The sequence below is a fragment of the Mastigoproctus giganteus genome, chromosome 12 (assembly GCF_048544385.1).
Source record: "Mastigoproctus giganteus isolate SK-2022 chromosome 12, ASM4854438v1, whole genome shotgun sequence".
Classification (NCBI taxonomy): Eukaryota; Metazoa; Arthropoda; class Arachnida; order Uropygi; family Thelyphonidae; genus Mastigoproctus; species Mastigoproctus giganteus.
The window spans coordinates 178,107,670-178,124,186 of record NC_143586.1 but is presented as its reverse complement, the minus strand read 5'-3'; positions in this window follow the sequence as shown (position 1 = coordinate 178,124,186).

Here is a 16,517-nt window from a genome sequence, read left to right as displayed (position 1 = left end):
GCTGGACATTATAAAAGAAAACACCAAATATGACAATGCAAACTTCTGAATTGAACTATACAAGACTTTGAAATAGCACTATCTAAAACCAAAAACAGTAAATTCCCAGGTTTTGACCTCTTAGAGGTTGAGATTATGAAAAAATTAGCAGAAATAGCACCAGACAATTTAATGGCACTATATAATAACTGTATGATAGAAGGTATATGGAAAAAAAGCTGTATTAAGATTAATTCTCAAAAACCCTGAGAAACCTCCCTACTGATCCCAAATCATATAGACCAATAGTCCTACTCCCTGTACTAGGGAAAATATACGAAAGACTAATATATAGCAGATTAGCCCAATCTACACAGAAGCAGGTTTACATTCCAACAATCAATATAGTTTTAAGCAGGGCAACTCTACGGAGGATGCCACGCACCACCTACTAACAACAGTTAAAAACTCCAAGGAGAAATATATGCTGGCAATCTCTATTGACTTTACTGGGGCATTTGACTCACTCTGGTGGCCTAGTGTCCTTAGGAGACTCTGTCAGGCAAATGCCCCACAAAACCTATATAAGGTAATAAACAACTACCTTACAGACACTTGTGTTTCAGTGCACACAAGGTTCCAGGAACTGACACGCCCTATGAATAAAGGCTGCCCACAGGGTTCAGTCATTGGCCCTTTCTTCTGGAACATTGTTCTGGACGAATTTTTGGCCTTGGATCTGGGCCCTCTGAAAAGCCTGGCCTTTGCAGATAACATGATTTTCCTTGTAAAAGGTTGCACGCAAGTGGTTGTAGAGCAAAGATCAAATGCTACCCTCTTACAGCGGCAGGAGTGAGCACAAATGCACATGCTCAAAATATCGCCTGTAAAAACCAAACCCCATGAGCTCATGGGGTTTGATCAGTGATATACAGAAACTTTGTTAGTAGGAATAAGGAGGTGATTATCCTTTTGTACAAGGCCATGGTTAGGCCGCATCTAGAGTATTGTATACAGGTCTGGAGGTCTCAATTTAGGAAGGATGTAGAAATGCTGGGAAGGCTTCAGAGAAGGGCAACAAAATTGGAAGGGAACAAAAGGGTGCTCTCACCTAGAAAATATTAGTATTGCTAATGACCATATTGTGGAAGGAATCCTTACACTTATTCTGCACCAGCCAAAAAGGTCCTTGAGGTTGTCACAGACATTCTCTCAGATGTGGCAAACAAGCTGTACTTGCTACCTAGAAGTGATGGAACTCGTAGGTAGCAAGGCTGATGGAACGCTGATGGAACTGATATTCAGGTGACACTCAAGTCAAGTGAACACAATTTTGGCGAAGTCCGGACGGTCTGTGACAACCTTCCACCTTCACGATGGTGGGACTGTTAGTAATCCCGGTTATAACCTCCATGCACATGGTGTGTGACTACCCAGGTGTGAACCAACGTAAGCAGGGGTTGAGGTGTGGCACCCACACCACGGAGGAATGCCGTCCCTCTGTGTTACCAGGCAGTATTAGGTGGAAGATGACTCTCATCAACCGGTGCAATACCACCACTTTGCTTATTGGAGGCTTGAAGTGGTAGAACCCATGTTTAGTCTCCTGAGCTAAGTTCCGATCAACCCTTCCCCATCTCTTCCATCATGCAGCACGATTGACGACTTTTGAGGTTAGGATGAACATTTTTGTGAGATCCAATCTTCCTTACATTTCGAGGGTACAGCTCTAAAATGGTGTTCGCAGGCCGGCCACTAGTTAGTTTGTTATTTGTTATATAGGAGCATTAGCAACTAAGGCCATATTGCTCGGGGGACATGCGATCGTCATTCCCTGACCTTTCCGCATCCTCCGTATTTGGTAGTCACGGGCTCGAACCTCGGTCTAATCAAGAAACGTGTGCTACGCACTGCCACTCCTGCCCACCTGGCTACGGAGGTGCCCCGCTAGTTAGTACACCGCACTGAGCCTATTGGTAACTCTCTAGGAGGCTTCCGGATCAGCTAGTGTATAATCTAGCTACCTCTACTCTGCCAGATAGTAACTGGAGGGAGTCAGAGTAGTGCGTATGCCGGGGGCATTGTTGAGGTCACGTTATGTCAAGGATCTGGGTATATTCTTACCATGTGTATGCCATATCCAAAAAATTCATTACTTCATACAGCAGGTCCCACCCACTTTTTCTTACTGTTGAATACACCATGAATTGTCAAACTAATAGAATAAGCTTATCGTTGAAAAAATCTAAACATCCCAAACACTTCCTACCTCATTTCACAAATATATGTGGTTTCAATTTTAATCTCAACGATGTCCGTTTCCACTTGCAGCCTTCCAAACCCCATGTACTTTTTCTGACAGAATCTCAATTATTGGTTGATTCAACTACTGCTCATCTTAGTTGCCCAAATTATTTGCTGTATGATTCCTTTTGCCTCAAAGGTAGTACTTGTGCATATGTCCATTCCGATATTCCCGGTCAGAGACATGGCAGTTTGGAATCTTCTCTTTTCGATCTTCTCTGGCTTAAAATCTCTCTACCTCATTGTGTCAAATTCATCTGTTGTCTCTACCGTTCTCTCAACTCCACTTCCTCTGTTTGCAACTTGACATTCTCCAGTCCAACTTTCCTAACAGTGAGGTAATTATCCTTGGTGATTTTAATGTTCACAACTCCAGCTGGCTTCCGTTTAATAGTCACACCGACCCAGCTGTTTGAGATGCTGAGGCTTTTGCAATTACTAATGACCTGGCACAGATTGTTCAAATACTTACAAGAATACTGGACAATCCTAACCATACAGCCAACACACTTGATCTTATTCCCACAAACAACCCTTCTAAGTACATGGTCGAAGTGAGAGGTCCTTTAGGCACCTCAGATCACAACTTGGTGATTGTCTCTGCTCCTATGGAGACTTTATCTCATGGCTATTTCCAACCTCATGTTGTTTGGCATTACAAGAATGCACAATGGGATGACCTGCGAGATTTCTTTTCTTCTTTTCCTTGGTCGGATTACTGTTTCAAAACTTCTGATGTCAACGTTTGCTCAGATCGTGTCAGTGAAATTATCCTTGTAGGAATGGAATCCTTTATTCCACACTCCCTTTAAAATCTCGTCCTTTAGCATTAGCATTAGCATTAGCATTAGTAGAGGCATTTGATGCAAGAAAGCAAGCTTATGCAGCATCAGCCAAAAAAAAAAAAAAAAAAACCACTTCCACTTCACCCCTCTGTTCGTTCAAAATACCTGTCCAGCTGAGCCTTAAACGTATTTAGGCTATCAACCTCCACCACAAGGGATGGAAGTCTGTTCCACCAACCAACCACCCGCTGGCTAAAGGCAAATTTCCGCACGTCTATCCTACATCTGTCTTTCCTCAATTTGAATTTATGCCCTCTCAGGTGATTATTCTGAGCTAGAGGAAGAATCCCATCAGCATTGAGCATGCTTAAACCATTCAAGGCTTTATACACCTCTATCAGATCACCTCGCTGGTGCCTAGTCTCCAGACACTGTAATTTGCAAAATTTAAGCCTTTCTTCGTAAGAGCACCCCTTTGTTCCATTCACTAATCTTGTTGCCCTTCTCTGTACTCGTTCCAGCAGCTCTACATCCTTCTTGAAATGAGGCCTCCAGACCTGTATACAGTACTCTAGGTGTGGCCTGACCATCGCCTTATACAATGGAATAATCACCTCCTTATCCCTGCTGGAAAAATTCCTGTATATCATTGACAATACTCCATGAGCTACTCTTGCAGCCCGTCTGCACTGCTCAGAGAACTTCATATCTGCCTGCACAACCACCCCCAAGTCCCTTTCATTCTCTACCACTGTCAGTGTTGTACCATAGAGTTGATACGTTGCTCTGGGGTTGCTGTTTCCCATGTGTAGTACTTTACATTTGTCAATGTTAAACTTCATTTGCCACCTCTCACCGTCCTTTATATAAACCTTGGTTTTCCAATAAATGTGCTAAGGCTGTTTAAGAGAAGAACGTTGCATATTGTAATTGGTTTGTTTCTAATTCTTCAGTGTCATTTTTTGCCTACACCAAAGCTTGCAACAATTGTAAAGCAGTTATTAATATGACCAAACTACAGTTTGAACAGGTTTGAACAACTTGCTTCTTGCCCTAATGGTAGCTGAGCATTCTGGTCTCTTGCCAAAGCTATTGGCTGCAACTTTTGCCCATCTCTGCTCCCACCTCTGTTGAAACCTGATGGTTCTGTTATCACTTCAACCAAGGATAAAGCTGACCTGCTAGCATACCATTTTTCTTCCAAATCATGTATTAATGATCTTGGTAAAACACCTTCCACCATTCCCAACATGCTCCATACAAAGCCTCCTGTTGTCTTCCGTCGAAAGGATGTCAGTAGGATTTTGGCGAATCTTGATGCTAAGAAAGCTCCAGGTCCCGATGGTATTTGTCCACTTGTTCTCAAAACCTGTGCTCCTGAACTTACTCCTATTCTTTGCCGCCTTTTTTCCCTTTCTTATTCCAAAGGTGTTTTTCTTTCTGCTTGGAAATTTGCTCATATCCAGCCAGTTCCTAAAAAGGATGACAAATCCCTCCCATCCAATTATTGTCCCATTGCAATTACTTCTACTCCTAAAGTAATGGAGAAATCAATTAACTGGCAACTCTTAAACCCATTACTTTTAAACACATTACCTAAAAACCTTCCATCTGATCAATGATTGCCAGTATCGATTCTGTCAGTGTCGATCCACTAGTGATATTCTGGGCTTATGTTACCCATTTATGGATTAATTCAATGGAAAATTTTGGTGAAACACAAGCAGTTGCTCTTCACATCTCAAAGTCTTTTGATTGTGTTTGGCCTAAAGTTCTTCTAAAGAAGCTTCCATCTTATGGTTTGCCAACTGTTTTTTGTAATTGGTTATCTAGTTTTCTGTCTGATTACTCACTGAAGTGATGGTAGCTCTCTGTCTTCTAATTTCTCCACTAATGCCGGTGTCCCCCATGGTTCAGTTCTTTCTCCCACTCTTTTCCTCTTGTATATTAATGACCTTCTATTGACTGGAAATCCTATCCATAGTTTTGCCGATGATAGCACATTGCATTCCACTTTCCATTTTGAGAAACCTTGCCCTGCTCAATCAGTGTGAACTTCTCAAATATTTGCTACCATTTCCTTAAATGCCGATCTCCAGGTAATTCTCAAGTTGGGCAAAGAGAACATAGTTGATTTCAATCCTTCTAAAACTCAGTCTTGTCTTATATCTCACAAAAAGTATTCTTCTGCTTCTATGCTTATCTTTAGTGACACTCTGATTTCTAGGCAAAATGATATATCTATTTTAGGGATTACCCTGACTTCTAATCTCTCATGGCACAAGCACATTACAAATATTGCTTCCTCTGCATCTAAAAAACTTGGTTTTCTCTTTTGCTCACAGCATTTCTTTTCTTCCAAACAGCTTTTCACTTTGTACAAAATGCAAATCTGCCCTACCATGGAATACTGTTCCCACATCTGGGGTGATGCCTCTAAAACCTCTCTCAGGCTTCTTGAATCTGTTCAGAACAGGGCAGTTAGGTTAATTAGTGATTCATCTCTAACAGGGTCTCTTTACTGTCTCATGGACGTACTGTTTCTGCTGAATGCTTCTTCTATAGATATTTCCATGGGCACTGTTCTTCTGAATTGGCTTCTATGATTTCCATTCTCTCTCTCTCTCTCTCTCTCTCTCTCTCTCTCTCTCTCTCTCTCTCTCTCTCTCTCCAAAACAGTCCGAACACGTACCGCCACCAGCCAACATCCATTTACTGTTCACTTTCAAACTCACAGTACCAACTTTTCATTTTCCTCTTTTATTCATTCAACTGCCATTTCCTGGAACAACCTTCCTTCATACGTATTTCCTGAAAATTACAGTCTACAGAAGTTCAAGTCCAATGTCAACAAATATCATCTTTCGTCTTTTCAACCTCCAACCCAAGCATGGTACTAAGTACTATAGGTTCTAACACCTCTCGTGTTTGGGGTTTACATTAAAAAAAATAATAATAATAATAATTAAAAAAAAAATAGAGTAAAATAATAAAAAAAAATAAATTTTTTTTCTTTTTTTTTTATGTAAACCCCAAACACGAGAGGTATTAGAACCTATAATACTTAGTACAGTGCTTGGGTTGGAGGTTGAGACAACAAAAGTAGATATTTGTTGACATTGGATTTGAACTTCTGTAGACTGTAATTTTCAGGAAATAAGTACGAAGGAAGGTTGTTCCAGGAAATGGCAGTTGAATGAATAAATGAGGAAGATGAAAAGTTGGTTCTGTGAGTTTGAAGTTGGACAGTAAATGGATGTTGGCTGGTGGCTGCATGTGTTCGGACTGTTTTGAAAGAAAGAGAGAGCAGAAATTATAGAAGCCAATTCAGAAGAACAGTGCCCATAGAAGTATCTGTACAAGAGGCATGCAGCAGAAACAGTACATCTATGAGAGAGTGAGTGGAGAGACTCAGTTAGAGATGAATCATTAATTAACATAACAATATTCCACGGCAAGGCGGGTTTGCGATTTATACAGAGTGAGCAGCTATTTGGAAGAAAGATAATGCCGAGAGCTAAAGAGAAAACCAAGTTTTTTAGATGCAGAGGAAGCAATATTTGTAATGTGCTTCTGCCAAGAGAGATTAGAAGTCAGGGTAATCCCCAAAAGAGATATATCATTTTGCTTAGAAATCAGAGTGTCACCAAAGATAAGCATAGGAGAAGAAGAATCCTTTTTTGTGAGATATAAGACAAGCCTGAGTTTTAGAAGGATTGAAATCAACTAAGTTGTCTTTGCCCCACTGGAGAATTGCCTGAAGATTGGCATTTAAGGAATTGGTAGCAGATTTTCGAGAAGTTGAAGCTGATTGAGCAGGGCAAGGTTTCTCAAAATGGAAAATGGAATGCAATGTGCTATCATCGGCAAAACTAAGGATAGGATTTCCAGTCAATGGAAGATGGTCATTAATATACAAGAGGAAAATAGTAGGGGAAATAACTGAACCTTGGGGGACACCGGCTTTAGTAGAGAAGTTAGAAGACAGAGAGCCATCTACCATCACCTTCAGTGAGCGATCAGAGATAACCAATTACAAAAAACAGTTGGCAAACCATATGATGGAAGCTTGTTTAGAAGACCTTTATGCCAAACACGATCGAAAGCCTTTGAGATGTCAAGAGCAACTACTTGTGTTTCACTGAACTTTTCCATTGAATTAGTCCATAAATGGGTAACATAAGCCAGAATATCACTAAAGGATCGACACAGAAGGAAGATTTCTAGATAGTTTAAGAGTTGGCAGTTAATTGATTTCTCCATTACTTTAGAAAGAGTAGAAGTAATTGGATGGGAGGGATTTGCACCCTTTTTAGGAACTGGCTGGATATCAGCAAATTTCCAAGCAGAAGGAAAAACACCTTTGGAATAAGAAAGTGAAAAAAGGCTGCAAAGAATAGGAGTAAGTTCAGGAGCACAGGTTTTGAGAATAAGTGGAGAAATACCATCAGGCCCTGGAGCTTTCTTAGCATCAAGATTCGTCAAAATCCTTCTGATATCCTTTTGAATGAAGACCATAGGAGGCATTGAATGGAGCGTGTTGGGAATGGTGGGAGGTGTTTTACCAAGATTATTAATACATGAGTTGGAAGAAAAATGGGATGCTAGCAGGTCAGCTTTATCCTTGGCTGAAGTGACAACAGAACCATCTGGTTTGGACAGAGGTGGGAGCAGAGATGTGCGGCCAATAGCTTTGGTAAGAGACCAGAATTCTCGGCTGCTATTAGGGCAAGAAGCAAGATTTCTACTCTTAGCCTGTTCAAACTCTAGTTTGGACTGATTAATAACTGCTTTACAATTGTTGTGAGCTTTGGTGTAGGCAGAAAATGAAACTGAAGAATTAGAAACAAGCCAATTGCGATATGCAACATTATTCTCTTGAACAGCCTTAGCACATTTATTGGAAAACCTAGGTTTAGATAAAGGACGAGATTTTAAAGTGGAGTGTTGGGATAAAAGATTCCATTCCTGCAAGAATAATTTCACTGACACGATCTGAACAAGTGTTGACATCAGAAGTTTTGAAACAGTAATCCGACCAAGGAAAAGAAGAAAAGAAATCTCGCAGGTCATCCCATTTTGCCTTCTTGTAATTCCAAAGAACATGAGGTTGGGAATAGCCATAAGATAAAGGCTCCATTGGAGAAGAGACAATCACTAAGTTGTGATCTGAAGTGCCTAAAGGAACTCTCACTTCGGCTGTGTACTTAGAAGGGTTGTTTGTGAGAAACAGATCAAGTGTGTTGGCTGTATGATTAGGATTGTCCGGTATTCCTGTAGGTAAATGAACAATCTGTGCAAAGTCATTAGTAATTGCAAAAGCCTCAGCATCTCGGCCAGCTGGGTCGGTGTGACTAGAAAACGGAAGCCAGCTGAAGTTGTGAACATTAAAATCACCAAGGAAAATTACCTCACTGTTAGGAAAGTTGGACTGGAGAAAGTCATGTTGCAAAGAGAGGAAGTCAAAGAGCTCCAAGTGATTAGTGAAGTTGGGAGAATGCTAGAGACAACAGATGAATTTGACACTGTGAGGTAGAGAGATTTTAAGCGAGAGAAGATCAATGAGAGGAGATTCCAAATTGCCAAGTCTCCGACAGGGAATATCAGAACGGACATATGCACAAGTACCACCTTTGAGTCGAAAGGAATCATACAGCGAATAATTTGGGCATCTGAGATGAGCAGTAGTTGAATCAACCGATAACTGAGATTCTGTCAGAAAAAGTACATGGGGTTTGGCAGACTGCAAGTGGAAATGGACATCGTTGAGATTAGAATTGAGACCATGTATATTTGTGAAATGAATTAGGAAGTGTTTGGGAGGTTTAGATCTTTTTGCAGATAAGCTTGCTCTATTAGTTTGACAATTCATGGTGTATTCAATAGTAAGAAAAAGTTGGTGGGACATGCTGTTTGAAGTAATGAAATTTTTGGATATGGCGTACACATGGTAAGAATATACCCAGATCCTTGATATAACGTGGCCTCGGCAATGCCTCCCGCATACACACTACTACTCGGACTCCCTTCAGTCACTATTTGGCAGAGTAGAGGTAGCAAGATTATACACTAGCTGATCCGGAAGCCTCCTAGAGAGTTACCAATAGGTTCAGTCCGGTGTACTAACCAGCAGCCGGCCTGCGAATACCGTTTTAGATCTGTACCCTCGAAATGTAAGTAATATTGGATCTCTGTATTTATAATTATTATAATTATAAATATTTAATAAATAACAAAAGAAAAGGAAATGGATATCCCTTCTCCAGTAGGTAGGTAACTATCCAGCTGACCTTTGAATTTCCATAATAACTGTCAGCCTCAACTACCTGTGAAGGTAACATATTTCGGTAATATATAACTTGCTGGCTAAAATAAAACTTCTTGCAAGCCAGTCTAAACATATCCCCCTTAACTTGAATATATCGCCTCTAGTTCTAAACACATTTATAACTGAAAATTTCATTCATTCATTTTACTTTTGCCTCTCGGAGCCTTAAACACCTTAGTAGTCTCCTCTAAGGTACCTAATTTCCAAGATATGCAACCCACGTATTTAAAGCCTTTCCTCATATGGACAATATTTTGCTGATCTCACCAGGTGATTTGCCCATCTTTGGACCATTTCAAGAAGCGTGGCATTTTTTTCAGGTGCGGTCTGCAATATTATTATATATAAGGTCCTTGAGTTTGTCACAGACATTCTCTCAGATATGCCAGTTAAGCTGTACTTGCTATCTGGGAGTCTAAAACGCTGATGGAAATGATATTTGGGTGAATTCAAGTCAAGTGGATCCAATTTTGGCGAAGTCCGGATGGTCAGTGACAGCCTAATCCTCTGCTTTCACCTTCACGATGGTGGGAATCTTTAGTAATCCTGGGTATAACCTCCATGCACAAGCATACTGTGGGTGACCACCCAGGTGTGAACCAACATAAGCAGTGTCGAGGTGTGGCGCCACACCACATGGAGAAATCCCACCCCTCTGTATTACCAGGCAGTACTAGGTGGTAGATGATTCATCAACTGGTGCAATATCAGCGCTTTGCTTATTGGAGGCTTGAAGTGGTGGAACCTGTGTTTAGTCACCAGAGCTAAGTTCCAGTCAACCCTACCCAGCTCTTCCATCATGCAGTATGACATGACTTTTGAGGTTATGATGAACATCATGGTGAGATCCAATCTTCCTTACATTTCGAGGGTACATCTCTAAAATGCTGTTTGCAGGGCGGCTGTTAGTTAGTACAGCGGACCGAACCTATTAGTAACTCTTTAGGAGGCTTCCTGATCAGCTAGTGTATAATCTTGCTACCTCTACCTCTGCCAGATAGTGACTGGAGGGAGTCCCAAGTAGTGTGTATGCGGGAGCATTATTGAGGCCATGTTATGTCAAGGATGTGGGTATATTCTTACCATGTGTACGCCATATCCAAAAATTTCATTACTTCATACAGCATGTCCCACCAACTTTTTCTTACTATTGAATACACCATGAATTGTCAAACTAATAGAATAAGCTTATCTGCAAAAAGATCTACACCTCCCAAACACTTCCTAGTTCATTTTACAGATATATGTGGTTTCAATTCTACTCTCAACGATGTTCATTTCCATTTGCAGTCTGCCAAACCCCATGTACTTTTTCTGACAGAATCTCAGTTATCAGTTGATTCAACTACTGCTCATCTCAGTTGCCCAAATTATTCGCTGTATGATTCCTTTTGCCTCTGAGGTGGTACTTGTGCATATGTCTGTTCCGATATTCCCTGTCTGTTGGCTCTGTCATTCTCCCAACTCCACTAATCACTTGGAGCTCTTTGATTTCCTCTCTTTGCAACTGACTTTTTCATGTCCAACTTTCCTAACAGTGAGGTAATTTTACTTGGTGATTTTAATGTTCACAACTCCAGCTGGCTTCTGTTTTCTAGTCACACTGACCCATCTGGTCAAGATTCTGAGATTTTGCATTTACTAATGACCTTGCACAGATTGTTCATTTACCTACAAGCAGTGCTTTTTTTTGTAAAAAAATAGGTGCCGGTACTCATTCTTTGCTATCAGGAAAAATTGAAAATTAAAAAGATATGAAAAGTACCCTGAAATTTTTTTTTTCCTGATATTGTTACTTTAGTAGTAATGTTTTAAGAATTAGAATAACAAATTAAGTATATTAAAAAAGTTTATTAAATATAAATTTATTATTCAAGTATATAAAAAATAAGTAAAATGTGAGTAAAATAAGTAAAAAATAATAACATAAGTAAAAATAATTTCATAATAAAGTTTTTGTAGAATATTCTAAAATTTTCATTAAGTTCTCATCCGACACCCTGTGCCAGGGGTCGGCAACCTTTTTTGAGTGAAGAGCCATTTTTGATCTAATTTTTAAAAAAAGAGAGTATCCGAAGAGCTGCACCTCAGCTCAAGCTGGGAGGGAAGGGCGAGAGTTTTTTATGAATTGGAATAGAGTGGGAAGGTGTTTATTAAAAAAATATATATTTTTTGAAATATTATTTATTAATACTGAAAAAACATAACAAACATCCAATTTGGTACAAATTAATGTGAGTTTTGCTGATGAACTTCTTGAGTAAGTGTCTTCAAAACTTCTTGAGCAAGTGTCTTGATTTATTTTTAATATAGTTCATGTTCAAAAATATTTGCCTGCAGAAATACTTCGAACCAAAAACTGAAATAAGTCCAAATGCAAATATTTTCAAATTTATGTGGGTCCAGCCTTTTGCCTCTCCAAATCCTCAATTTCAGTTTTAATCCATTTTAGTCTTGCACACCACATGTCCTTGATTTTTAACTCCATTTCAAATTGTGCTTCATGTGAGCTGTAAAGTTAAAAAGCTGCAGTTACATGTTAAAAGAACTGCATGCGGCTCGCAAGCCGCAGGTTGCTGATCCCTGTCCTATGCCGACTTCTTTTCTTCTTCTTTGTGTGTCGGTTGCTGAATGACATTTCCAAAACAGCCTTGAATTGACATATTTTGCTGGATCGAAGCGGGTCAGCGGTTTGCCTTACAATTTTAAGAAACAGTAGTGAAGAAACTGTTTTTGTCATCAACGAAGCTCTGGCGATCAGATTCATTTGTGAAAATCCTCGTTCACATTCACTCGATGAAATTAGTATCGTAATCAGAGCGTTCATCAAATGCTGCAATTCTTCTAAAACCTTATCAATTAGGTATCCACGAATTGCATCACTTTCATTTAACTGTAACCCAATTGACAATTTTCTAACTTCACTTTCACTAAATGCCAAAAATTCATGTTTAGAAGGATTTCTAAACATGAATTGTCCTCGTTTTTCCTTCTCTCGGTATTGTTCTTAAATTTGAATTTTTTGTTTTCTTTTTTTTGAAACTGTCCAAAATATCGGTGTCATTCGGATATTCAGGTACTGTGACCCAGTAAACAGAGATAGGGAAAATTTACGGAAAAATATGAATAACGTACTTCCACGAAACAGCAGATGATTATTTGTCGGGGTAAAAGAAAATCATTTTCTAATTCTCGAATGGGGCGCTTACAGTCGATTCACAAATGTGTCCAGCCTATGGTCCGCGAGGAAAGTGAACTAAAACAGCATTTTAAACTTTGTTCATTATCAAAAAAATTCTCATTAAATGTCTTGTTCAGCAAAAGTAATTGTGTATTGTACTTAATAAAATTTTTGAATATTTTCAATTTTACTTTTACATGCAACAAGATATGGAAAATGTAACACACTAAAGAAATCTAACTTTGAATTTTTTTGAATATGGCCCCTGCACGGGAAAAGGTTGGACACCACTGCAGTAGAAGGTGGACCAGAGCCCATTGGGAATACACAATGATCTGCTCACGCTTGACTAGCGCAACTTCTCCATATGTGGGACAGGTGGTCGGATAGGTTTTACCGGGTACCACTAAGTTGTAGAATGCTTTAGCTCTCTTAATCCACGCAGCAGCACTAATTGCCTAAATTGCCTGCAGGCCAGAAATGCGAACAGTTTGTACCGAGTTTATTCTCTCCTAATCCGTTCGCTGTATGAAAATCTTCTTCGCTCAATGGAAACTATTTTAAATGTAACTTCTGAGGGGAATTCAAAATAATTAAACAGAGGTCTGACTGAGTAATTTAGAATTATAAAAATGGTTATACAGTTTTATATAGAAAACTGTATAACTACAAATATCTTAACAATAGACAGTAAAAAATGCAAATTTAGTTAAATAATTTTAAGCTTATTTGAATAGTAGAAAAACATGAGAAAAAAATTTATGGAATATTACAAATTTTGAAGTGCACTGCATCCAAATTTCACACGTCACTGTTAATAAAGGTGTCGGTACGCCGTACCATTGCATACCGTCCGAAAAAAAACACTGCCTACACGAATACCGGACAATCCTAACCATACAGCCAACAGGCTTGATCTTTTTCTCACAAACAACCATTCTAAGTACACAGTCGAAGTGTGTGGTCCTTTAGGCACCTCAGATCACAACTTGATGATTGTCTCTTCTCCAATGGAGCCTTTATCTCACGGCTATTCCCAACCTCGTATTGTTTGACATTACAAGAATGCAAAATGGCATGACCTGCGAGATTTCTTTTCTTCTTTTCCTTGGTCGGATTACTGTTTCAAAACTTCTGATTTCACCATTTGCTCAGATCGTATTAGTGAAATTATCCTTGTAGAAATTGAATCTTTTATTCCACACTCCACTTTAAAATCTTGTCTTTATCTAAACATTGGTTTTCCAATAAATGTGCTAAGGCTGTTCAAAAGAAGAACATTGTATATCGTGTTTATTTCAAATTTTTCAATTTGATTTTCTGTCTACACCAGAGCTCACAACAATTGTAAAGCGGTTATTAATCAGTTCAAAATAGATTTTGAACAGGCTAAGAGTAGAAAATTTGTTTCTTGCCCTAATCGTACCCAAGCATACTAGTCTATTGCAAAAGATATTTCCCGCAACTTTTGTCTATCTCTGCTCCCACCTCTGTCAAAACCAGATGGTTCTATTGTCACTTCAGCCAATTATGAAACTGACCTGCTAGCATCCCAGTTTTCTTCCAACTCGTGTATTAATGATCTTGGTAAAACACCTCCCACCGTTCTGAGCATGCTCCATTCAATGCTTCCTGTGGTTTTCCTTAAAAAGGATGTCAGAAGGATTTTGGCGAATCTTGATGCTAAGAAAGTGCCAGGTCCCGATGGTATTTCTCCTCTTGTTCTCAAAACCTACGCTTCTGAACTTCTGTTCTTTGCCGTCTTTTTTCACTTTCTTATTCCAAAGGTGTTTTTCCTTCTGCTTGTAAATTTGTTCATATCCAGCCAGTTCCTAAAAAGGGTGACAAATCCCTTCCATCCAATTATTGGCTCGTTGCAATTACTTCTACTCTTTCTAAAGTAGTGGAGAAATCAATTAACTGCTAACTCTTAAACTACCTAGAAACCTTCCATCTGATCAACGATCGCCAGTATCAGTTCTATCAGTGTCGATCCACTGGTGATATTCTGATTTATGTTACCGATTTATGGACAAATTCAATGTAAAAGTTCGGTGAAACACAAGTAGTTGCTCTTGACATCTCAAAGGTTTTCGATTGTGTTTGGCATAAAAGTCTTCTAAAGAAGCTTCCATCTTATGGTTTGCCAACTGTTTTTTGTAATTGGTTATCCAGTTTTCTCTCTGATGGCTCACTGAACGGGATGGTAGATGGCTCTCAGTCTTCTAACTTCTCCACTAATGCTTTATATCCCTGAGGTTCAGTTCTTTTCCCCATTCTTTTCCTCTTGTATATTAATGATCTTCTTCCATTGACTGGAAATCCTAGCCATAGTTATGCTGATGATAGCACATTGCATTCCACTTTCCATTTTGAGAAACTTTGCTCTGCTCAATCAGCTTCAACTTCTCGAATATCCGCTACCAATTCCTTAAATGCTGATCTTCAGGTAATTCTCCAGTGGGGCAAAGACAACTTAGTTGATTTCAATCCTTCTAAAACCCAGTCTATCTCGCAAAAAGGATTCTTCTGCTCCTATGTTTATCTTTCGTGACACTCCAGTTTCTAGGCAAAATGATATATCTCTTTTGGGGATTACCCTGACTTCTACTCTCTCTTGGCACAAGCACATTACAAATATTGCTTCCTCTGCATCTAAAAAACTTGGTTTTCTCTTTTGCTCCTGGTGTTACTTTTCTTCCAAACAGCTGTTCACTCTGTACAAATCTGCCTTTTATATTGTTCTCACATCTGGGGCAGTGCCCCCAAAACCTTTCGCAGGCTTCTAAATTCCATTCAGAAGAGGGCAGTTAGGTTAATTAATGACTCCTCTCTAACAGAGTCTCTCCACTCCCTGCCTCATAGACGTACTGTTTCTGCTGCATGCCTCTTCTACAGATACTTCCATGGGCACTGTTCTTCCGAATTGGCTTCTATAATTCCCGCTCTGTCTTTCAAAACAGTCTGAACACGTGCAGCCACCAGCCAACATCCATTTACTGTCCAACTTCAAACTCACAGAACCAACTTTTCATCTTCCTCGTTTATTCATTCAACTGCCGTTTTCTGGAACAGCCTTCCTTCATACGTATTTCCTGAAAATTACAGTTTACAGAAGTTCAAGTCTAATGTCAACAAATATCTTCTTTCATCTTCTCAACCTCCAACCCAAGCATGGTACCCAGTACTATAGGTTCTAATTCCTCTTGTGTTTGGGGTTTTCATAAAAAAAAATATATATATATATATATATATTATGGGATTATGATGTTCTTATCTCTACTAGCAAATGTTCATTGAATGTGAATGGCATTTTTACTCTTTGCTGAGACTATATGCATGAGGGGGTATAAATTTAAGCTGAGGAAGGACGGCTGCTGGATATGTTGAGAAGATTTCCTTCAGCCAGCGAGTGGCTGATTGTTGAAATTGGCTTCCATCTGTATTTGGTCAAGTGAATGGTTTAAATAAATTCAAGAAAGAACTATACAAATTTTTGGAAGGCAAGAATGGGTGAAGTGTGTGTGTAGTTTATTTTTTTTTGGTGCTGCTACATAAGTTTGCTTTCTTGCATCATTTGCTGCTACTACTACAAAAAGGTATTTGTTTTTTTAATGTTACTTTGGCAATGCTGTGGCTTAATTAATGACACATTATAGCATGCACCACTGTGGCTAACAATTTCATTTACAGTATATGCAGTATTTAGTGCAGCTGGTGCATGGGTATTGTGATATATAGCCTATAATTTGCAAAAGCACTTCTTTCATTTATGAAGTGTATATATATTTTTATTTATATTTGCTTATAGTTGCAAACTGATGCGTTGTTTTTAAATGTCTAAATTATTAAGGACATATGCAGTGATTAATTTGATAAAAACAATTGACATTTATTGTTATGTTTTAAACGAGCACATCCAGAAAAAGACACTTCTTTG